Consider the following 7,959-nt stretch of genomic DNA (forward strand, 5'->3'; position numbering starts at 1 on the left):
AGGGGGCGCCCTCTGCACGGCCCCGGGCACCCGCACGGCCCCGACAGCGCCACCCGTGCCCCGTGCGCTTCTGTCCCCATCCCTGACACCGCCACCCGCGCCCGTGTGCCTGTGCCTTGTGTCCCTGTGTCCCTTATTCTTGTGTCCCTGTCTCTGCCTCCTCTGTCATGGGTCTGTGTGCCTGTGTCCTTGTGTCCTGCCATTGCTGCCTGCGTCCTCCTGTCCCTGTTCCACATGTCCTTGGGGCCCTTTCCTTTATGTCCTTTGGCCCCTGTCCCCTGATTCCGGGGCCCTTATCCCTTCGTGTCCTCATTCACTTTTCCCATTTGCCCTGTTCCATATGTTCTTGTCCCCTGTGTCCTCATGCCCCTGTACCCCATGTTCTCCTGCTGCTGTCCCTTGTGTCTCCATGCAACCATTCCTTGTGTCTCCATGCCCCCAGCCCCTGTGTCCCCTGTGCCACTGGCTCCCATGGTCTCTTGCCCCTGTCCCCCACTTCCAGAGGCCACTGTGCCCTGTGTCATCATGTCCCTGGTCTCAGTGTTCCACTGCTCCCTCTGCCCTACCACCATCCCTGCTGTGCCCTCTCTTCCTCCCATGTCCCACCATGCCCCTCTGTGTTCCCTGCCCCTCTATGTTCCCATGTCCTCTATTCTGCCTGTTCCCTCATGTCCACCCATGTCCCACCATTTCCAGCTGCACTGCCCAGCTCCAGCCCCTTGTGCCCAAAGGCCACAGGGCAGCTGCCCCATGGATGTGCCCAGGTCCTGCCCAGGATGGGCCCAGCCCCAGCTGGTGAGAAAGAGGGGCCCAGGCAGCCATGGTGAGCCCCAAGTGGCTGCAGCCCCCCAGTCCAGGCCAGTGCCAGGCCAGGGTGTGAGGGGCACCCAGGCAGTGGGACCAGGTGCCTGCCCAGGGGGACCATGGAGGGCACAGGCTGTGGCTCCCAAAGGCATTGGTGGCCAAAACGTTGGGCAGTAGCTCTGGGACCAGGCACTCCACAGGGTCCCCATCACCTGGGGGACCTGTCCTGGCTGGCTGTGCTGTGTCCAGCAGAGGACAGTAGTGGCACCAGGCAGGGTCTGGCAGCAGAGACCCTCTGTACAGCCGGACACCAAAACCACCCCAAAGGCTCAGCACACACTGGGCAGCACTGTGGGGACCCGAAATCTGGGGGGTTGCTGTGCCTGTGCTGGGAGTGCTGGGCTGCCAGGGAAGGAACACGCAATGCCCCCCTCCATGAGCCGTTGCTGAGTTGGGGCCAAACCCCGGATTTTCCCGCCCTTGCCCTGCCCTGGCACGGCCCGGCAGGGGTGCCCGGGTGCCACGTGCAGGGCACTTTGTGCCAGGGCAGCGGAGCGAGCGGGGCCGGGGCTATTCCTGGCTCCCAGCTGATGTTTGGCCCAGGCGGGCTCTCGCTTTTGGCGGGCTCTCGCTTTTGGCGGGCTGTAATTTTAGCAAGGGCTGTTTCCAACCTGCGGGGCTGCGGTCAAAACAGCTGCCTGGGAGGGTGCCTGGCTCAGCTGGGGGGCTGTGATGTGCATCAGACCCCTGCCCACAGCCAGCTGGGGGGTCTGGCCAAAAGTGCCCAAAACATGGCAGAAATGTTTAAACCTGGTAGTTTTTCCCTGCAGTGGCTGCAGAGGAAGGGGAAAGGGCTGTGGCTCTGGCGTGGGGCCAGCAGCATGTGCACAGGGTAGGGAGCTGTTGGTGAGGGTGTCACTGCCTGGCGTAGGAACCCAGAACTCTTAGGGATGGAAAAGCTGTTCAAGATCATACTGACACTGCTGGCTCCAGCCATGTCTCTGAACACCACATTTACAGGATGCAGGGTCCAGCCCCAGGGTGCACTCAATGCTCTCCTCCACTCCCCATCCTGCTGTCTGCCCTGCCCACCCTGGCTGTGGAGAGGGAAAAAGGCAAATCTGGCTAAAAGTCCTTCCTAACCGGGTGAGCCTAACCCCGAGGGCCTGGTGTGGACCCTGGCAGCCACCCCCATCACTCCCCTCAGCCACCACTGCCACCACCTTGTTGTCACCATTCCCTACCCAGAAATTTCTTAACATTAAACTAAAAAGTCCCACCCAGGGAGTCATAACAAGGTCTGCAATTCAATGACCATGTTTCTCCAGAGAGGGAGCACCAGCCCTGTGATCAAATCTTTATCAGTACACCTGACTGGGGATCAGCACCTGTTTACCTCAAATATGAGAGAAAACAAGGTTTTGCTGAGTCCCCAGACCAGGCTGAGGCTCTCCTGGGAATTACATTTTCCTGACACAATAAAATTGAAATAATAAATATTTTGAAGCAGCTGAAAGTTGTTTATTTTTGAGTTGGTTCAGCTTGTTTACAATCTGCTTACAAGCCCGGGCACTTATCTTTGGGGTTGTTTACTGGGCTCTCCCCCAGGCTCTGGTGTGGTTTCATACACATCTAAATAACCCCCAGCTAGGGGGTACCTTCCTGCCAGCTGCATGCCCTGGCAGTTGCTGTTTTGACACAGTTATGCAAATGATTGCTCTCATCTTCACAAATGGGCTTGAATGCTCAGGTTGTGTTTTCGACCACACCAGCCTGAAACATTTATTTATTTCATTTAATTCTCTTCCAATTGCAGGGCAATAAACCCTGGTCTTGCACTCTCTGGCTGTCTCCAGCTGGGGCTTTGACCCAGGGCTGCCCTGGGGTGTTTGATAGTATTTTGTCATTCATGACTTGTATTTTATAATTTGTATCTTGTATTTTATTAATTTATAAATTTTTTTCCCAGATTTGGGGAAACTTGCCCCATATTTTGTGAACCTGGAGGCTGCCCCTGTACCCTGCAACAGATCAGACTGACGGATGACTCCAGAGAAGGGACTGGCTTGGCAGCAGGCAAGGACTGATTCGTTTAATTTAGTAAATGAGTGGGTAAATTCAGGGTGACCTGACAGCAGGGTAGCAGTGAGAAGCTGTCCAGGCTGGGGTTCCTGTGGCGGTGGCACAGGGAGACAAGGCCACAACGTGAGCAGTGTCAGGGTCTCTCCTGGCCTCAAAGCCCACAGCTGTGGGGTCAGTCGTGCCCAGCCCGGGGCTGGAAGCACTGGGGTCACTGGAGGGGAGGTGTGTGTGCACATATCTGCGCATACCTGTGCAATGTGTGTGCACAGACGTGTGTGTGCGTGTGTACAGCAGCTGGGACATCCCACACCAGGGCAGGGACCACCCTGTCAGGCAAGACTCCACTGGGTGCCCTGTCAGGGACCCTCAGGGGACAGGAGGGGTGACCCTGGCCTGGGGACACATACCCTGGTATGCCACAGAGTCTTGACACAGCCTTGGCACCAGCCCCAGTGGGTACCTGCTCGGCACCACCCACCCTGCAGCAATTTTGGGCAGTATCATGTCACTCCAAGGCCTTTCCCCCATCTCCGGGGCTGACGTGCCCCACAAGGTGATGACCCCTCAGGGTGAGAGCCCTGGGGACACAGAGCTGGCCACCATCTCCAGGGCTGATGTCCCTCACAAGGTGATGATGGCCACCATCTCAGGGCTGAGCCAGCTCAGGCTCGGCCGCGTGGCGCTCTCTTGCCTTCACACGTCAGCACCCACTGGAGACGGTTTCACTTCCTTTTTTGGGGCGCCCTTTTGAATTTCTGATTGGGGGCTGTAGTGGGTGAGGAGTAAATTTAGCCAGGGGATGCCCCACTGCTGCACAGCTGCACGGTGGGGCTGGCTGGGGAAAACAGGGCCCAGTGCTGGCGTGGCACAATGTGGGCTCTGCTCAGCCTTTCCCCAAGTCCTTCAGAGAACCCAGTGATGTGAGTGCAGGCTGTGTCAGGATGCAGAGCAGGAAGCAGCAGCACTCTCCAGGTGCTCGGGGGCTGCAGCCCCCTGGCTCAGGCAGGGCAGAGACCATGGGTGTCCTGGGCTTGGGACACATGTAGCACCAAAGCGAGGGTGCTTGTGCCATCCTCCCACTGCTGTCCCGGTGGCTTTGCCTCTGCCCCACTCCCCCCAGCCTGGGCTGGGGCTATTCTGGGACCCTGCTCTTGCTTTCGAGTTTCAGCCCTGCTGCCTCCAGGAACGCGGCTGCTTGCGCGGCTGCAGCTGCCTGGGGGCAGGCGGGACCCATCCCCTCCTCTCTGGCTCTGCCACGCCGCCCGTGCCTCTCCAGACGAGCTGTTTCATCAGCTCCAGGTGCACTCTCTCTTCTCCTGCCACGTCCCCACAAAAAGAGACCCCACCTCCTCCTAGTAGGAGAGGTTGGGGCTTGCCTGGCCTGGGGAAATCACCCAGTGATGTACAATAAAAAACCACAGGTCAGGGCTGTTTTTTGGGGCACAAATGTGGCCAGAGGTGGTCATCATGGAGGGGGCACAAGGAGTGTTTGGGGACCAGAGCAGAGCTTTGTGCTAGAGGTTTGTGGTGGTGGTTTAGGAACGAGGGTTGCAAGAGTTCCTGTGGTCCCACATTCCTTTGCCAACATTTCTGCATCCTTCACTCTGTTCTCAGCTGTGGAACCCCTCCAAGCCCATGATGTCCAAACCCCCAGGGTTTATCAAAAGGCCCCTGAAAGCTTTGTTAAGCCCTCATCTGGGAGCCTCAGCCTGAGAGAGCAGTTCTTACCAAGCCCAAACCCTTCATGGGATCCACTGCTTCTCTTTGCAGCTAATTAAAGCCTTCCCGAAGCATCTCATTTACTAAATTAGATCCCCCTCATTTTAAAATTACTGGCAAGCTGGGAAAATGAGAAAATAAATGACTGTTAAAATTGCAGTGCAGGAACAGGCAGAGTGAGAGCAGGAGCTGCAGCTGGGGAGGGGAGGGAGGTTTCGGTTCTGCTCAGCACATTTGCTCACCAGACGCCCCCAGCGAGGGTGGTGATTGCTCTTCCCAGGCACTGCTTCCCACCCTGCCAGGGGGTGGATCAGGCCCTGCATCCCTCTGTGATTCCCAGCCGAGGCTCTCTGGCCCTGCTGAAGGTTTGTTAAGGGTAAAACTCTGGTTGGGAATTTGCCAAGTTGCAGGCAGCGGGGGAGGATGGGAGCCCTGGAGCGGCCAGGGCCACTGATCTATAATTAATCAGGCTTTTTTCTTGACAGTTGTTGCTTATGGAAAAGATTTAGAAAAATCTTTTAATCAATAATTAGTGAGGTTTCCTGCCCCCTGAGCCAGAGATGTGCTGTGCCCTGCCCACACAGGCCTGAGCTGAAGCAAAACCCCAGCTCATGCCCCAAATTGAGCCCACAAAAGCTGGAGCCGGTGTCTTGTGACCAAGGAATGGGCTCTACTCAGGAAATGCCAAGGTGAATCTCAGGACCTGGGGAAAGCATTGCCCTGCCATCTTCCCCCAGCTGTGTCACCTGTCATTCACTGCAGCCTCAACCACTACTAAGGTGATTCAACAACTGCTGGAATTGGTAATTATTGAGGCTTGATCTTTGCAGCAGAAAAGAAGTGAACATCCTCCCTGGCAGCAGGTCTGGGTCATTGGGGCATTTCTGGCTGGCAGAGTCTCAGCTCTCCTGGCAGCACCATAAGGCTGGGGATGAGATGCCAAAGGCAGGGGTTTGGCAGGGAATAACCTTGCTTGAGCAAGGAATGGGATCAGTGGCAGTGTGCAGGAGCTGCTGCCATCTCTGGGCTCACATTCCCCAGCAGTGAGCTGGAATGGATGGATGCATGCCCAGATGTGGCCGTGCTGCAGGGACCCTCACCTTCAGCACCACTTGCCATAGCCCAGTGGCCCCCCAGGAGCCAGCCCTGCACCTCTGCCATGGTGGGCCCTCTCTGCTCAGGAAACTCTGTTAAAGAAGCTTATCTTGAAACACAGAGGGACAGAGCTCTCCATCATTTGCCCTTCCCTCTTTTGCCTGGCTCCAATACAGGGTGAGCATTGTGCTGCTGGCTCCTTCCTTGAGGCCAGCAGCAGCCCAGGGGCCTGGCCTGCACATGGGTTTGCTCTGTAGCCATGGGATTTGGGATTTCCTGTGAAAACCATGAGCTTGTGATCCCACACATGGGAAGGGACATTGTGGCTGACCCCTGAGCAGGGTGATGGGAAGGGGGCTTTGCCCTGTGCATGGGGCTGTTCCATGGCAAGGCCTCCTCTGCCCAGCTGAGGAGGATAAAGCAGGATTAAAGCCAGTGGAGCTGTTTTGGAGCATGAGGTGCCCTTGGGCAGCTCAGGTGGGGTCAGGGCCTGCTGCCAGCTCCCTGACAAAAAGCAGGAGGGAAGGGGCACTGTGCTCTCATATCAATACAGGCCGGGGCACGAGGGAATTGACAACAGTCCTGCTACAAAGAATTTGAGGCAATCAGTGGATAATGACCTGGCAATGTACACCTGCAGCCCAAAAAGCCAGACATATCCTGGGCTGCATCTAAAGCAGTGAGGGCAGTGGTTTGAGGGAGGGGATTCTCCCCCTGTACTCTGTTCTGGTGGGCCCCACCTGCAGTGCTGCGTCCAGCTCTGGATCCCACAACAGAAAAAGGACATGGACCTGTTTGGGTTAGTCTAGAGAAGGCCACAAAGATCTCAGAGCTCTGGAGCACGTCTGCTATGACGAAAAGATGGGAGAATTGGGGCTGTTCAGCCCGGAGAGGAGAAGGCTCTGGCAAGAGCTTATAGCAGCCTTTTAGCAGGCCCCGATACAATAGGACAAGAGATGTTTCTTGTCTAAACGAAAGAAAGGTTAATTTAGGCTAGGTAAAATTAAGAAATTTTTTACTGTGGGAGTGGTGAGGTGTTGAAACAGGTAGCTGAGGGAAGCTGTGGATGTCCCATCCCTGGGAAGATTCAAGATCAGAATGAAAAGGGCTCTGAGCAGCCTGATCTGGTTAATGTCCTTGTTCATTCCAGAGAGCTTGGACTGGATGATTTTTAAAGGTCCCTTCCAACCCAACTCCATTCTAGGGTTCTATGATTCTGTGTCCCCAGAAGACACTTGCAGGGACATATGGCAACCCAAAGCCTGGAGCAAGGCATTCCACTAGCACAGCCTGGGGAGGGGGATGTGCTGGGGTCATCCCCCCTTTCCCAAGAGGCTGGTGAGGGACACCTCCCCCAGAGCTGCACATGGCATGGCTGGGTGCTCCCAGCCCCTGTCCCTGGAGTGGCTCCTGGCTGCCCTGATGGGGTGACAACAGCAGAGCACTGGTGCTTTCAGCACAGCAATGGCTGTGAGCCCTTCCATGGGCAGGGCTGCAGGGAAACCTCCCCAGGGCTGTGCTGGGGATGGGGACAGGGCATGTGGCATGCAGGAGTCCCAGTTGTGGTGGCACAGGGTGTGATGGACAGGCTGGTGTTTGTGCTTAACTGGCAGCTACATTCTGGGAAGCACGGGGGTGACAATTCCGGGAAGCACGGGGGTGAAAATGAAATGGAGACAGAGCCAGGCCTGGTGGCAAAGGGACATGGCTGGCTGTGCCTCCACCACTGGCCACATGTGCCTGCAAGGCAGTGGGCACCCAGAGGCACAGGAGCAAGGGGCGAGGATGGCACAGCCAGGGCTGTGTGTTCAATGAGTGCGTGGGGGCTGAGCACAGGCTGTGCCCCAGGCTGCTCGTTCCCTGTCTTGGCAGTGCCAGGGGGTTTCATTGGAGTCCTCAGGGTTGAGCAAAAGCTTCACAGAGGCCTTGCAATATGAGTGTGTGTGTACATATATGTCATGAAGCTGAGAAGCTTCAGCTTCTCCACATTTTGCTGCTTTGGAATGTGATTTGGAGGACTGTTTACCCAGCATGTGAAATTGTTTTTACTTGATGACCAATGACAGCCACCTGTGTCGAGGCTGTGAGCAGTCACAAGATTTTATTATCATTCCTTTCTATTCTTTGCTAGCCTTCTGATGAAATCCTTTCTTCTATTCTTTTAGTATAGTTTTAGAATATCATTTTCTTTTAATATAATATATATCATAAAATAATAAATCAGCCTTCTGAAACATGGAGTCAAGATTCTCATCTCTT

Source organism: Geospiza fortis, unplaced genomic scaffold, assembly GCF_000277835.1.
Source record: "Geospiza fortis unplaced genomic scaffold, GeoFor_1.0 scaffold408, whole genome shotgun sequence".
NCBI classification, from domain to species: domain Eukaryota; kingdom Metazoa; phylum Chordata; class Aves; order Passeriformes; family Thraupidae; genus Geospiza; species Geospiza fortis.